General features: G+C 51.3%; 1 protein-coding gene across 1 annotated transcript in view; it reads right to left on the reverse strand.

The window, feature by feature from the left end:
- Window positions 1–14756, reverse strand: part of tnr (tenascin R (restrictin, janusin)) — a 390478-nt gene that overhangs the window by 44387 nt on the left and 331335 nt on the right.

Below are 14756 nucleotides of genomic sequence, written 5' to 3' on the forward strand. Positions count from 1 at the left end.
CAGAGTGTGATCTGTATCACAGTCAGTGCTGTGTGTGTGTTGGTGTAGAGCAGAGTGTGATCTGTATCACAGTCAGTGCTGTGTGTGTGTTGGTGTAGAACAGAGTGTGATCTGTATCACAGTCAGTGCTGTGTGTGTGTTGGTGTAGAGCAGAGTGTGATCTGTATCACAGTCAGTGCTGTGTGTGTGTTGGTGTAGAGCAGAGTGTGATCTGTATCACAGTCAGTGCTGTGTGTGTGTTGGTGTAGAGCAGAGTGTGATCTGTATCATAGTCAGTGCTGTGTGCGTGTTGGTGTAGAGCAGAGTGTGATCTGTATCACAGTCAGTGCTGTGTGTGTGTTGCTGTAGAGCAGAGTGTGATCTGTATCACAGTCAGTGCTGTGTGTGTGTTGGTGTAGAGCAGAGTGCGATCTGTATCACAGTCAGTGCTGTGTGTGTGTTGGTGTAGAGCAGAGTGTGATCTGTATCACAGTCAGTGCTGTGTGTGTGTTGCTGTAGAGCAGAGTGTGATCTGTATCACAGTCAGTGCTGTGTTGGTGTAGAGCAGAGTGTGATCTGTATCACAGTCAGTGCTGTGTGTGTGTTGGTGTAGAGCAGAGTGTGATCTGTATCACAGTCAGTGCTGTGTGTGTGTTGGTGTAGAGCAGAGTGTGATCTGTATCACAGTCAGTGCTGTGTGTGTGTTGGTGTAGAGCAGAGTGTGATCTGTATCACAGTCAGTGCTGTGTGTGTGTTGGTGTAGAGCAGAGTGTGATCTGTATCACAGTCAGTGCTGTGTGTGTGTTGGTGTAGAGCAGAGTGTGATCTGTATCACAGTCAGTGCTGTGTGTGTGTTGGTGTAGAGCAGAGTGTGATCTGTATCACAGTCAGTGCTGTGTGTGTGTTGGTGTAGAACAGAGTGTGATCTGTATCACAGTCAGTGCTGTGTGTGTGTTGGTGTAGAGCAGAGTGTGATCTGTATCACAGTCAGTGCTGTGTGTGTGTTGGTGTAGAGCAGAGTGTGATCTGTATCACAGTCAGTGCTGTGTGTGTTGGTGTAGAGCAGAGTGTGATCTGTATCACAGTCAGTGCTGTGTGTGTGTTGGTGTAGAGCAGAGTGTGATCTGTATCACAGTCAGTGCTGTGTTGGTGTAGAGCAGAGTGTGATCTGTATCACAGTCAGTGCTGTGTTCGGGGAGAGCAGAGTGTGATCTGTATCACAGTCAGTGCTGTGTGTGTGTTGGTGTAGAGCAGAGTGTGATCTGTATCACAGTCAGTGCTGTGTGTGTGTTGGTGTAGAGCAGAGTGTGATCTGTATCTCAGTCAGTGCTGTGTGTGTGTTGGTGTAGAGCAGAGTGTGATCTGTATCACAGTCAGTGCTGTGTGTGTTGGTGTAGAGCAGAGTGTGATCTGTATCACAGTCAGTGCTGTGTGTGTGTTGCTGTAGAGCAGAGTGTGATCTGTATCACAGTCAGTGCTGTGTGTGTGTTGCTGTAGAGCAGAGTGTGATCTGTATCACAGTCAGTGCTGTGTGTGTGTTGGTGTAGAGCAGAGTGTGATCTGTATCACAGTCAGGGCTGTGTGTGTGTTGGGGTAGAGCAGAGTGTGATCTGTATCACAGTCAGTGCTGTGTGTGTGTTGGTGTAGAGCAGAGTGTGATCTGTATCACAGTCAGTGCTGTGTGTGTTGGTGTAGAGCAGAGTGTGATCTGTATCACAGTCAGTGCTGTGTGTGTGTTGGTGTAGAGCAGAGTGTGATCTGTATCACAGTCAGTGCTGTGTGTGTGTTGGTGTAGAGCAGGGTGTGATCTGTATCATAGTCAGTGCTGTGTTGGTGTAGAGCAGAGTGTGATCTGTATCACAGTCAGTGCTGTGTGTGTGTTGGTGTAGAGCAGAGTGTGATCTGTATCACTGTCAGTGCTGTGTGTGTGTTGGGGTAGAGCAGTGTGTGATCTGTATCACAGTCAGTGCTGTGTGTGTGTTGGTGTAGAGCAGAGTGTGATCTGTATCAGTCAGTGTTGTGTGTGTTGGTGTAGAGCAGAGTGTGATCTGTATCAGTCAGTGTTGTGTGTGTTGGTGTAGAGCAGAGTGTGATCTGTATCACAGTCAGTGCTGTGTGTGTGTTGGTGTAGAGCAGAGTGTGATCTGTATCACAGTCAGTGCTGTGTGTGTGTTGGTGTAGAGCAGAGTGTGATCTGTATCACAGTCAGTGCTGTGTGTGTGTTGGTGTAGAGCAGAGTGTGATCTGTATCACAGTCAGTGCTGTGTGTGTGTTGGTGTAGAGCAGAGTGTGATCTGTATCACAGTCAGTGCTGTATGTGTGTTGGTGTAGAGCAGAGTGTGATCTGTATCACAGTCAGTGCTGTGTTGGTGTAGAGAAGAGTGTGATCTGTATCACAGTCAGTGCTGTGTGTGTGTTGCTGTAGAGCAGAGTGTGATCTGTATCACAGTGAGATTGATGGAACCATCAATTCACCAGACACGTGTTTCCGATATGAATCTAGGCTTTAATCAACTTACTTCAGAGCCAGCCTGTTACCCGTTGATGAACTCTTAGTGAACTCAGGCTGACTCTGGACAAGGGTATTTATACAGCAGCACTAGGGAGAGGAGTCGTGGGCGGAGTCAAGGGTGGAGCCCAGTACAAGTTCCTGAGTACTCCCAGAGCTACTCCCCCTAGTGGTTGGATAACGCTACTGCGCTTACAAAGACAGTGTGAATTAACATATATACATCTATATTACATTCACCACATTCACCCCCTGCAAAAAAATCAAGTCCGGCGGGGGTGGTGGTCTATAAAGTCAGTCTGTCCGGTGGCCGAATTGTATCGGATTTGCGGAGCACCGGGGTTGCAGCCTTTTGCGGTGGCTGGATGGGTACTGTGTGCTGGGGTACGATGGCGGACTCCAGGGAGGGTTGTATCCGAGCTTCATACTCTCCTGGTTCGACCGGAGACTGGGGCGCTGGGGGCTGGCCGGCGCGGGTGCGCGGAACTGGTGGAGCGAGCTTGTGGGCTCGGGAGCGCAAGGGGGCGGCAGCATGGGGTGTAGGGTGAGAGGTCATTCTATGGGGGTAGAGGGGGCGCTGGATCCGGCGGGTGCCAGATCCCGGAGTGATACAGTGTCCTGACGGCCGTCAGGGAACTCGACGAATGCGTGCTGGGGGTTGGAGTGGAGCAGGCGCACCTTCTCAACAAGGGGGTCGGTTTTGTGTGCCCTGACGTGTTTCCTCAGAAGTACGGGGCCCGGCGTCCTCAGCCATGCCGGAAGTGAGACCCCCATGGTAGTGCCCCTGGAAAAAAATGAAGAGCCTCTCGTGAGGGGTCTGATTGGTCGCCGTGCACAAAAGGGACCTAATAGCATGGAGCGCGTCTGGGAGGACTTCCTGCCACTGGGAGACTTGGAGCTTTCTAGACCGGAGGGTCAGTAGGATGGTCTTCCAGACCGTCGCGTTCTCCCTTTCCACCTGCCCGTTCCCCCTGGGGTTGTAGCTGGTAGTCCTGCTCGAGGCGATGCCCTTGTCGAGCAGGTACTGACGCAGCTCGTCGCTCATGAAGGACGAACCTCGGTCGCTGTGTGTGTAGCTGGGGAAACCAAACAGGGTGAAGATGCTATGCAGGGCCCTAATGACTGTGTTGGAGGTCATGTCGGGGCACGGGATAGCAAATGGGAAATGGGAGAACTCGTCTACGACGTTTAAAAAGTAAACATTCTTGTTAGTTGAGGGGAGTTGCCCTTTGAAATCAATCGTGAGGCATTCAAAGGGCCTAGAAGCCTTGACCAGGTGGGCCCTGTCTGGTCTATAGAAGTGCGGTTTGCACTCCGCACAGATCGGGCAGTCCCTGGTGACCGCTTTTACCTCCTCGTTGGAGAAAGGCAGGTTTCGGGCCCTGATGTAGTGGGCGAGCCGGGTGACCCCCAGGTGGCAGAGGTCATTGTGGATGACTTTTAATTGGTCGATCTGCGCGCTGGCGCATGTCCCGCGGGATAGGGCATCCGGAGGCTTGTTGAGCTTCCCGGGTCAATATTTAATATCGTAATTGTAGGTGGAGAGTTCGATCCTCCACCTCAGAATTTTGTCGTTTTTAATTTTGCCCCTTTGCGAGTTGTCGAACATGAAGGTAACTGATCTTTGATCGGTGATGAGGGTGAACCTCCTACCTGCGAGGTAGTGCCTCCAGTAACGGATAGCCTCCACAATGGCTTGCGCTTCTTTCTCGACTGAGGAGTGTCGGAGTTCTGAAGCGGAGAGGGTACGGGAGAAAAAGGCGACTGGTCTCCCTGCCTGATTTAACGTGGCTGCAGGAGCTACCTCTGAGGCGTCGCTCCCTACCTGAAATGGAGTGGATTCATCCACCGCCCGCATGACCGCTTTCGCGATGTCCTCCTTGATGCCGTCGAAGGCCTGGCGTGCCTCGGCTGACAGGGAAATCGTGTGGCCCTAAAGAGTGGGCGGGGTTTGTCCGCATATTGAGGGACACACTGGGCGTAGTAGGTCGATAAATTGATGGAACCATCAATTCACCAGGCACGTGTTTCCGATATGAATCTAGGCTTTAATCGACTTACTTCAGAGCCAGCCTGTTACCCGTTGATGAACTCTTAGTGAACTCAGGCTGACTCTGGACAAGGGTATTTACACAGCACCTCTAAGGGGAGGAGTCGTGGGCGGAGCCAAGGGTGGAGCCCAGTACAAGTTCCTGAGTACTCCCAGCGCTACTCCCCCTAGTGGTTGGATAAGGCTACTGCGCTTACAAAGACATTGTGAATTATCATATCATATATATTACATTCACCACACAGTGCTGTGTGTGTGTTGGTGTCGAGCAGCGTGTGATCTGTATCACAGTCTGTGCTGTGTGTGTGTTGGTGTAGAGCAGAGTGAGATCTGTATCACAGTCAGTGCTGTGTGTGTGTTGGTGTAGAGCAGAGTGTGATCTGTATCAGTCAGTGTTGTGTGTGTTGGTGTAGAGCAGAGTGTGATCTGTATCACAGTCAGTGCTGTGTTGGTGTAGAGCAGAGTGTGATCTGTATCACAGTCAGTGCTGTGTGCGTGTTGGTGTAGAGCAGAGTGTGATCTGTATCACAGTCAGTGCTGTGTGTGTTGGTGTAGAGCAGAGTGTGATCTGTATCACAGTCAGTGCTGTGTGTGTGTTGGTGTAGAGCAGAGTGTGATCTGTATCACAGTCAGTGCTGTGTGTGTGTTGGTGTAGAGCAGAGTGTGATCTGTATCACAGTCAGTGCTGTGTGTGTGTTGGTGTAGAGCAGAGTGTGATCTGTATCACAGTCAGTGCTGTGTGTGTGTTGGTGTAGAGCAGAGTGTGATCTGTATCACAGTCAGTGCTGTGTGTGTGTTGGTGTAGAGCAGAGTGTGATCTGTATCACAGTCAGTGCTGTGTGTGTGTTGGTGTAGAGCAGAGTGTGATCTGTATCACAGTCAGTGCTGTATGTGTGTTGGTGTAGAGCAGAGTGTGATCTGTATCACAGTCAGTGCTGTGTTGGTGTAGAGAAGAGTGTGATCTGTATCACAGTCAGTGCTGTGTGTGTGTTGCTGTAGAGCAGAGTGTGATCTGTATCACAGTGAGATTGATGGAACCATCAATTCACCAGACACGTGTTTCCGATATGAATCTAGGCTTTAATCAACTTACTTCAGAGCCAGCCTGTTACCCGTTGATGAACTCTTAGTGAACTCAGGCTGACTCTGGACAAGGGTATTTATACAGCAGCACTAGGGAGAGGAGTCGTGGGCGGAGTCAAGGGTGGAGCCCAGTACAAGTTCCTGAGTACTCCCAGAGCTACTCCCCCTAGTGGTTGGATAACGCTACTGCGCTTACAAAGACAGTGTGAATTAACATATATACATCTATATTACATTCACCACATTCACCCCCTGCAAAAAAATCAAGTCCGGCGGGGGTGGTGGTCTATAAAGTCAGTCTGTCCGGTGGCCGAATTGTATCGGATTTGCGGAGCACCGGGGTTGCAGCCTTTTGCGGTGGCTGGATGGGTACTGTGTGCTGGGGTACGATGGCGGACTCCAGGGAGGGTTGTATCCGAGCTTCATACTCTCCTGGTTCGACCGGAGACTGGGGCGCTGGGGGCTGGCCGGCGCGGGTGCGCGGAACTGGTGGAGCGAGCTTGTGGGCTCGGGAGCGCAAGGGGGCGGCAGCATGGGGTGTAGGGTGAGAGGTCATTCTATGGGGGTAGAGGGGGCGCTGGATCCGGCGGGTGCCAGATCCCGGAGTGATACAGTGTCCTGACGGCCGTCAGGGAACTCGACGAATGCGTGCTGGGGGTTGGAGTGGAGCAGGCGCACCTTCTCAACAAGGGGGTCGGTTTTGTGTGCCCTGACGTGTTTCCTCAGAAGTACGGGGCCCGGCGTCCTCAGCCATGCCGGAAGTGAGACCCCCATGGTAGTGCCCCTGGAAAAAAATGAAGAGCCTCTCGTGAGGGGTCTGATTGGTCGCCGTGCACAAAAGGGACCTAATAGCATGGAGCGCGTCTGGGAGGACTTCCTGCCACTGGGAGACTTGGAGCTTTCTAGACCGGAGGGTCAGTAGGATGGTCTTCCAGACCGTCGCGTTCTCCCTTTCCACCTGCCCGTTCCCCCTGGGGTTGTAGCTGGTAGTCCTGCTCGAGGCGATGCCCTTGTCGAGCAGGTACTGACGCAGCTCGTCGCTCATGAAGGACGAACCTCGGTCGCTGTGTGTGTAGCTGGGGAAACCAAACAGGGTGAAGATGCTATGCAGGGCCCTAATGACTGTGTTGGAGGTCATGTCGGGGCACGGGATAGCAAATGGGAAATGGGAGAACTCGTCTACGACGTTTAAAAAGTAAACATTCTTGTTAGTTGAGGGGAGTTGCCCTTTGAAATCAATCGTGAGGCATTCAAAGGGCCTAGAAGCCTTGACCAGGTGGGCCCTGTCTGGTCTATAGAAGTGCGGTTTGCACTCCGCACAGATCGGGCAGTCCCTGGTGACCGCTTTTACCTCCTCGTTGGAGAAAGGCAGGTTTCGGGCCCTGATGTAGTGGGCGAGCCGGGTGACCCCCAGGTGGCAGAGGTCATTGTGGATGACTTTTAATTGGTCGATCTGCGCGCTGGCGCATGTCCCGCGGGATAGGGCATCCGGAGGCTTGTTGAGCTTCCCGGGTCAATATTTAATATCGTAATTGTAGGTGGAGAGTTCGATCCTCCACCTCAGAATTTTGTCGTTTTTAATTTTGCCCCTTTGCGAGTTGTCGAACATGAAGGTAACTGATCTTTGATCGGTGATGAGGGTGAACCTCCTACCTGCGAGGTAGTGCCTCCAGTAACGGATAGCCTCCACAATGGCTTGCGCTTCTTTCTCGACTGAGGAGTGTCGGAGTTCTGAAGCGGAGAGGGTACGGGAGAAAAAGGCGACTGGTCTCCCTGCCTGATTTAACGTGGCTGCAGGAGCTACCTCTGAGGCGTCGCTCCCTACCTGAAATGGAGTGGATTCATCCACCGCCCGCATGACCGCTTTCGCGATGTCCTCCTTGATGCCGTCGAAGGCCTGGCGTGCCTCGGCTGACAGGGAAATCGTGTGGCCCTAAAGAGTGGGCGGGGTTTGTCCGCATATTGAGGGACACACTGGGCGTAGTAGGTCGATAAATTGATGGAACCATCAATTCACCAGGCACGTGTTTCCGATATGAATCTAGGCTTTAATCGACTTACTTCAGAGCCAGCCTGTTACCCGTTGATGAACTCTTAGTGAACTCAGGCTGACTCTGGACAAGGGTATTTACACAGCACCTCTAAGGGGAGGAGTCGTGGGCGGAGCCAAGGGTGGAGCCCAGTACAAGTTCCTGAGTACTCCCAGCGCTACTCCCCCTAGTGGTTGGATAAGGCTACTGCGCTTACAAAGACATTGTGAATTATCATATCATATATATTACATTCACCACACAGTGCTGTGTGTGTGTTGGTGTCGAGCAGCGTGTGATCTGTATCACAGTCTGTGCTGTGTGTGTGTTGGTGTAGAGCAGAGTGAGATCTGTATCACAGTCAGTGCTGTGTGTGTGTTGGTGTAGAGCAGAGTGTGATCTGTATCACAGTCAGTGCTGTGTGTGTGTTGGTGTAGAGCAGAGTGTGATCTGTATCACAGTCAGTGCTGTGTGTGTTGGTGTAGAGCAGAGTGTGATCTGTATCACAGTCAGTGCCGTGTGTGTGTTGGTGTAGAGCAGAGTGTGATCTGTATCACAGTCAGTGCTGTGTGTGTGTTGGTGTAGAGCAGAGTGAGATCTCTATCACAGTCAGTGCTGTGTGTGTATTGGTGTAGAGCAGAGTGTGATCTGGATCACACACAGTGCTGTGTGTGTGTTGGTGTAGAGCAGAGTGAGATCTCTATCACAGTCAGTGCTGTGTGTGTATTGGTGTAGAGCAGAGTGTGATCTGTATCACAGTCAGTGCTGTGTGTGTGTTGGTGTAGAGCAGAGTGTGATCTGTATCACAGTCAGTGCTGTGTGTGTGTTGGTGCAGAGCAGAATGTGATCTGTATCACAGTCAGTGCTGTGTGTGTGTTGGTGTAGAGCAGAGTGTGATCTGTATCACAGTCAGTGCTGTGTGTGTGTTGGTGTAGAGCAGAGTGTGATCTGTATCACAGTCAGTGCTGTGTGTGTGTTGGTGTAGAGCAGAGTGTGATCTGTATCACAGTCAGTGCTGTGTGTGTGTTGGTGTAGAGCAGAGTGTGATCTGTATCACAGTCAGTGCTGTGTGTGTGTTGGTGTAGAGCAGAGTGTGATCTGTATCACAGTCAGTGCTGTGTGTGTGTTGGTGTAGAGCAGAGTGTGATCTGTATCACAGTCAGTGCTGTGTGTGTGTTGGTGTAGAGCAGAGTGTGATCTGTATCACAGTCAGTGCTGTGTGTGTGTTGGTGTAGAGCAGAGTGTGATCTGTATCACAGTCAGTGCTGTGTGTGTGTTGGTGTAGAGCAGAGTGTGATCTGTATCACAGTCAGTGCTGTGTGTGTGTTGGTGTAGAGCAGGGTGTGATCTGTATCATAGTCAGTGCTGTGTGTGTGTTGGTGTAGAGCAGAGTGTGATCTGTATCACTGTCAGTGCTGTGTGTGTGTTGGGGTAGAGCAGTGTGTGATCTGTATCACAGTCAGTGCTGTGTGTGTGTTGGTGTAGAGCAGAGTGTGATCTGTATCACAGTCAGTGCTGTGTGCGTGTTGGTGTAGAGCAGAGTGTGATCTGTATCACAGTCAGTGCTGTGTGTGTTGGTGTAGAGCAGAGTGTGATCTGTATCACAGTCAGTGCTGTGTGTGTGTTGGTGTAGAGCAGAGTGTGATCTGTATCACAGTCAGTGCTGTGTGTGTGTTGGTGTAGAGCAGAGTGTGATCTGTATCACAGTCAGTGCTGTGTGTGTGTTGGTGTAGAGCAGAGTGTGATCTGTATCACAGTCAGTGCTGTGTGTGTGTTGGTGTAGAGCAGAGTGTGATCTGTATCACAGTCAGTGCTGTATGTGTGTTGGTGTAGAGCAGAGTGTGATCTGTATCACAGTCAGTGCTGTGTTGGTGTAGAGAAGAGTGTGATCTGTATCACAGTCAGTGCTGTGTGTGTGTTGCTGTAGAGCAGAGTGTGATCTGTATCACAGTGAGATTGATGGAACCATCAATTCACCAGACACGTGTTTCCGATATGAATCTAGGCTTTAATCAACTTACTTCAGAGCCAGCCTGTTACCCGTTGATGAACTCTTAGTGAAGTCAGGCTGACTCTGGACAAGGGTATTTATACAGCAGCACTAGGGAGAGGAGTCGTGGGCGGAGTCAAGGGTGGAGCCCAGTACAAGTTCCTGAGTACTCCCAGAGCTACTCCCCCTAGTGGTTGGATAACGCTACTGCGCTTACAAAGACAGTGTGAATTAACATATATACATCTATATTACATTCACCACATTCACCCCCTGCAAAAAAATCAAGTCCGGCGGGGGTGGTGGTCTATAAAGTCAGTCTGTCCGGTGGCCGAATTGTATCGGATTTGCGGAGCACCGGGGTTGCAGCCTTTTGCGGTGGCTGGATGGGTACTGTGTGCTGGGGTACGATGGCGGACTCCAGGGAGGGTTGTATCCGAGCTTCATACTCTCCTGGTTCGACCGGAGACTGGGGCGCTGGGGGCTGGCCGGCGCGGGTGCGCGGAACTGGTGGAGCGAGCTTGTGGGCTCGGGAGCGCAAGGGGGCGGCAGCATGGGGTGTAGGGTGAGAGGTCCTTCTGTGGGGGTAGAGAGGGTGCTGGATCCGGCGGGTGCCAGATCCCGGAGTGATACAGTGTCCTGACGGCCGTCAGGGAACTCGACGAATGCGTGCTGGGGGTTGGAGTGGAGCAGGCGCACCTTCTCAACAAGGGGGTCGGTTTTGTGTGCCCTGACGTGTTTCCTCAGAAGTACGGGGCCCGGCGTCCTCAGCCATGCCGGAAGTGAGACCCCCATGGTAGTGCCCCTGGAAAAAAATGAAGAGCCTCTCGTGAGGGGTCTGATTGGTCGCCGTGCACAAAAGGGACCTAATAGCATGGAGCGCGTCTGGGAGGACTTCCTGCCACTGGGAGACTTGGAGCTTTCTAGACCGGAGGGTCAGTAGGATGGTCTTCCAGACCGTCGCGTTCTCCCTCTCCACCTGCCCGTTCCCCCTGGGGTTGTAGCTGGTAGTCCTGCTCGAGGCGATGCCCTTGTCGAGCAGGTACTGACGCAGCTCGTCGCTCATGAAGGACGAACCTCGGTCGCTGTGTACGTAGCTGGGAAACCAAACAGGGTGAAGATGCTATGCAGGGCCCTAATGACTGTGTGGGAGGTCATGTCGGGGCACGGGATAGCAAATGGGAAATGGGAGAACTCGTCTACGACGTTTAAAAAGTAAACATTCTTGTTAGTTGAGGGGAGTTGCCCTTTGAAATCAATCGTGAGGCATTCAAAGGGCCTAGAAGCCTTGACCAGGTGGGCCCTGTCTGGTCTATAGAAGTGCGGTTTGCACTCCGCACAGATCGGGCAGTCCCTGGTGACCGCTTTTACCTCCTCGTTGGAGAAAGGCAGGTTTCGGGCCCTGATGTAGTGGGCGAGCCGGGTGACCCCCAGGTGGCAGAGGTCATTGTGGATGACTTTTAATTGGTCGATCTGCGCGCTGGCGCATGTCCCGCGGGATAGGGCATCCGGAGGCTCGTTGAGCTTCCCGGGTCAATATTTAATATCGTAATTGTAGGTGGAGAGTTCGATCCTCCACCTCAGAATTTTGTCGTTTTTAATTTTGCCCCTTTGCGAGTTGTCGAACATGAAGGTAACTGATCTTTGATCGGTGATGAGGGTGAACCTCCTACCTGCGAGGTAGTGCCTCCAGTAACGGATAGCCTCCACAATGGCTTGCGCTTCTTTCTCGACTGAGGAGTGTCGGAGTTCTGAAGCGGAGAGGATACGGGAGAAAAAGGCGACTGGTCTCCCTGCCTGATTTAACGTGGCTGCAGGAGCTACCTCTGAGGCGTCGCTCCCTACCTGAAATGGAGTGGATTCATCCACCGCCCGCATGACCGCTTTCGCGATGTCCTCCTTGATGCCGTCGAAGGCCTGGCGTGCCTCGGCTGACAGGGAAATCGTGTGGCCCTAAAGAGTGGGCGGGGTTTGTCCGCATATTGAGGGACACACTGGGCGTAGTAGGTCGATAAATTGATGGAACTATCAATTCACCAGGCACGTGTTTCCGATATGAATCTAGGCTTTAATCGACTTACTTCAGAGCCAGCCTGTTACCCGTTGATGAACTCTTAGTGAACTCAGGCTGACTCTGGACAAGGGTATTTACACAGCACCTCTAAGGGGAGGAGTCGTGGGCGGAGCCAAGGGTGGAGCCCAGTACAAGTTCCTGAGTACTCCCAGCGCTACTCCCCCTAGTGGTTGGATAAGGCTACTGCGCTTACAAAGACATTGTGAATTATCATATCATATATATTACATTCACCACACAGTGCTGTGTGTGTGTTGGTGTCGAGCAGCGTGTGATCTGTATCACAGTCTGTGCTGTGTGTGTGTTGGTGTAGAGCAGAGTGAGATCTGTATCACAGTCAGTGCTGTGTGTGTGTTGGTGTAGAGCAGAGTGTGATCTGTATCACAGTCAGTGCTGTGTGTGTGTTGGTGTAGAGCAGAGTGTGATCTGTATCACAGTCAGTGCTGTGTGTGTGTTGGTGTAGAGCAGAGTGTGATCTGTATCACAGTCAGTGCTGTGTGTGTGTTGGTGTAGAGCAGAGTGTGATCTGTATCACAGTCAGTGCTGTGTGTGTTGGTGTAGAGCAGAGTGTGATCTGTATCACAGTCAGTGCCGTGTGTGTGTTGGTGTAGAGCAGAGTGTGATCTGTATCACAGTCAGTGCTGTGTGTGTGTTGGTGTAGAGCAGAGTGAGATCTCTATCACAGTCAGTGCTGTGTGTGTATTGGTGTAGAGCAGAGTGTGATCTGGATCACACACAGTGCTGTGTGTGTGTTGGTGTAGAGCAGAGTGAGATCTCTATCACAGTCAGTGCTGTGTGTGTATTGGTGTAGAGCAGAGTGTGATCTGTATCACAGTCAGTGCTGTGTGTGTGTTGGTGTAGAGCAGAGTGTGATCTGTATCACAGTCAGTGGTGTGTGTGTGTTGGTGCAGAGCAGAATGTGATCTGTATCACAGTCAGTGCTGTGTGTGTGTTGGTGTAGAGCAGAGTGTGATCTGTATCACAGTCAGTGCTGTGTGTGTGTTGGTGTAGAGCAGAGTGTGATCTGTATCACAGTCAGTGCTGTGTGTGTGTTGGTGTAGAGCAGAGTGTGATCTGTATCACAGTCAGTGCTGTGTGTGTGTTGGTGTAGAGCAGAGTGTGATCTGTATCACAGTCAGTGCTGTGTGTGTGTTGGTGTAGAGCAGAGTGTGATCTGTATCACAGTCAGTGCTGTGTGTGTGTTGGTGTAGAGCAGAGTGTGATCTGTATCACAGTCAGTGCTGTGTGTGTGTTGGTGTAGAGCAGAGTGTGATCTGTATCACAGTCAGTGCTGTGTGTGTGTTGGTGTAGAGCAGGGTGTGATCTGTATCATAGTCAGTGCTGTGTTGGTGTAGAGCAGAGTGTGATCTGTATCACAGTCAGTGCTGTGTGTGTGTTGGTGTAGAGCAGAGTGTGATCTGTATCACTGTCAGTGCTGTGTGTGTGTTGGGGTAGAGCAGTGTGTGATCTGTATCACAGTCAGTGCTGTGTGTGTGTTGGTGTAGAGCAGAGTGTGATCTGTATCAGTCAGTGTTGTGTGTGTTGGTGTAGAGCAGAGTGTGATCTGTATCACAGTCAGTGCTGTGTGTGTGTTGGTGTAGAGCAGAGTGTGATCTGTATCACAGTCAGTGCTGTGTGTGTGTTGGTGTAGAGCAGAGTGTGATCTGTATCACAGTCAGTGCTGTGTGTGTGTTGGTGTAGAGCAGAGTGTGATCTGTATCACAGTCAGTGCTGTGTGTGTGTTGGTGTAGAGCAGAGTGTGATCTGTATCACAGTCAGTGCTGTGTGTGTTGGTGTAGAGCAGAGTGTGATCTGTATCACAGTCAGTGCTGTGTGTGTGTTGGTGTAGAGCAGAGTGTGATCTGTATCACAGTCAGTGCTGTGTGTGTGTTTGTGCAGAACAGAGGGTGCTGTTAGCACCATGGTTAGCACTGTTGCTTCACAACTCCAGGGTCCGAGAGTCGATTGCCTGCTGGGGTCACTGCCTGTGTGGAATCTGCTCTGGTTTCTACCCACAGTCTAAAGATGTGCAGGTTACCTGCATTGGCCATGCTAAATTTCCCTCAGTATCCAGTTAGATGGGGTTACTGGGTTACAATGATAGAGTGGAGGTATGGGTTTGAGTGGGGTGCTCTTTCAAAGGGCTGCTGCAATCTTGATATAGATATATAGAACAGTACAGCACAGAACAGGCCCTTCAGCCCTCGATGTTGTGCCGAGCATTGTCCGAAACCAAAATCAAGCTATCCCACTCCCTGTCATTCTGGTGTGCTCCATGTGCCTATCCAATAACCGCTTGAAAGTTCCTAAAGTGTCCGACTCCACTATCACGGCAGGCAGTCCATTCCACACCCTAACCACTCTCCGAGTAAAGAACCTACCTCGGACATCCCTCCTATATCTCCCACCCTGAATCTTATAGTTATGCCCCCTTGTAACAGCTACATCCACCCGAGGAAGTAGTCTCTGAACGTCCACTTATCCTTCCCCCTCATCATCTTATAAACCTCTATTAAGTTGCCTCTCATCCTCCTCCGCTCCAAAGAGAAAAGCCCTAGCTCCCTCAACCTTTCCTCATAAGACCTATCCTGCAAACCAGGCAGCATCCTGGTAAATCTCCTTTGCACCCTTTCCAATGCTTCCACATCCTTCCTATAGTGAGGTGACCAGAACTGCACACAATACTCCAAATGTGGCCTCACCAGGGTCATGTACAGTTGCAGTATAACCCCGCGGCTGTTAAACTCAACCCCCTGTTAATAAACGCTAACACACTATAAGCCTTTTTCACGGCTCTATCCACTTGAGTGGCAACCTTCAGAGATCTGTGGACATTAACCCCAAGATCTCTCTGTTCCTCCACATTCCTCAGAACCCTGCCGTTGACCCTGTAATCTGCATTCAAATTTTTCCTACCATAATGAATCACCTCGCACTTATCAGGGTTAAACTCCATCTGCCATTTTTCGGCCCAGCTCTGCATCCTATCAATGTCTCTTTGCAGCCTACAACGCCCTCCACCTCATCCACGACTCCACCAA

This window comes from Scyliorhinus canicula, chromosome 4, assembly GCF_902713615.1.
Source record: "Scyliorhinus canicula chromosome 4, sScyCan1.1, whole genome shotgun sequence".
NCBI classification, from domain to species: domain Eukaryota; kingdom Metazoa; phylum Chordata; class Chondrichthyes; order Carcharhiniformes; family Scyliorhinidae; genus Scyliorhinus; species Scyliorhinus canicula.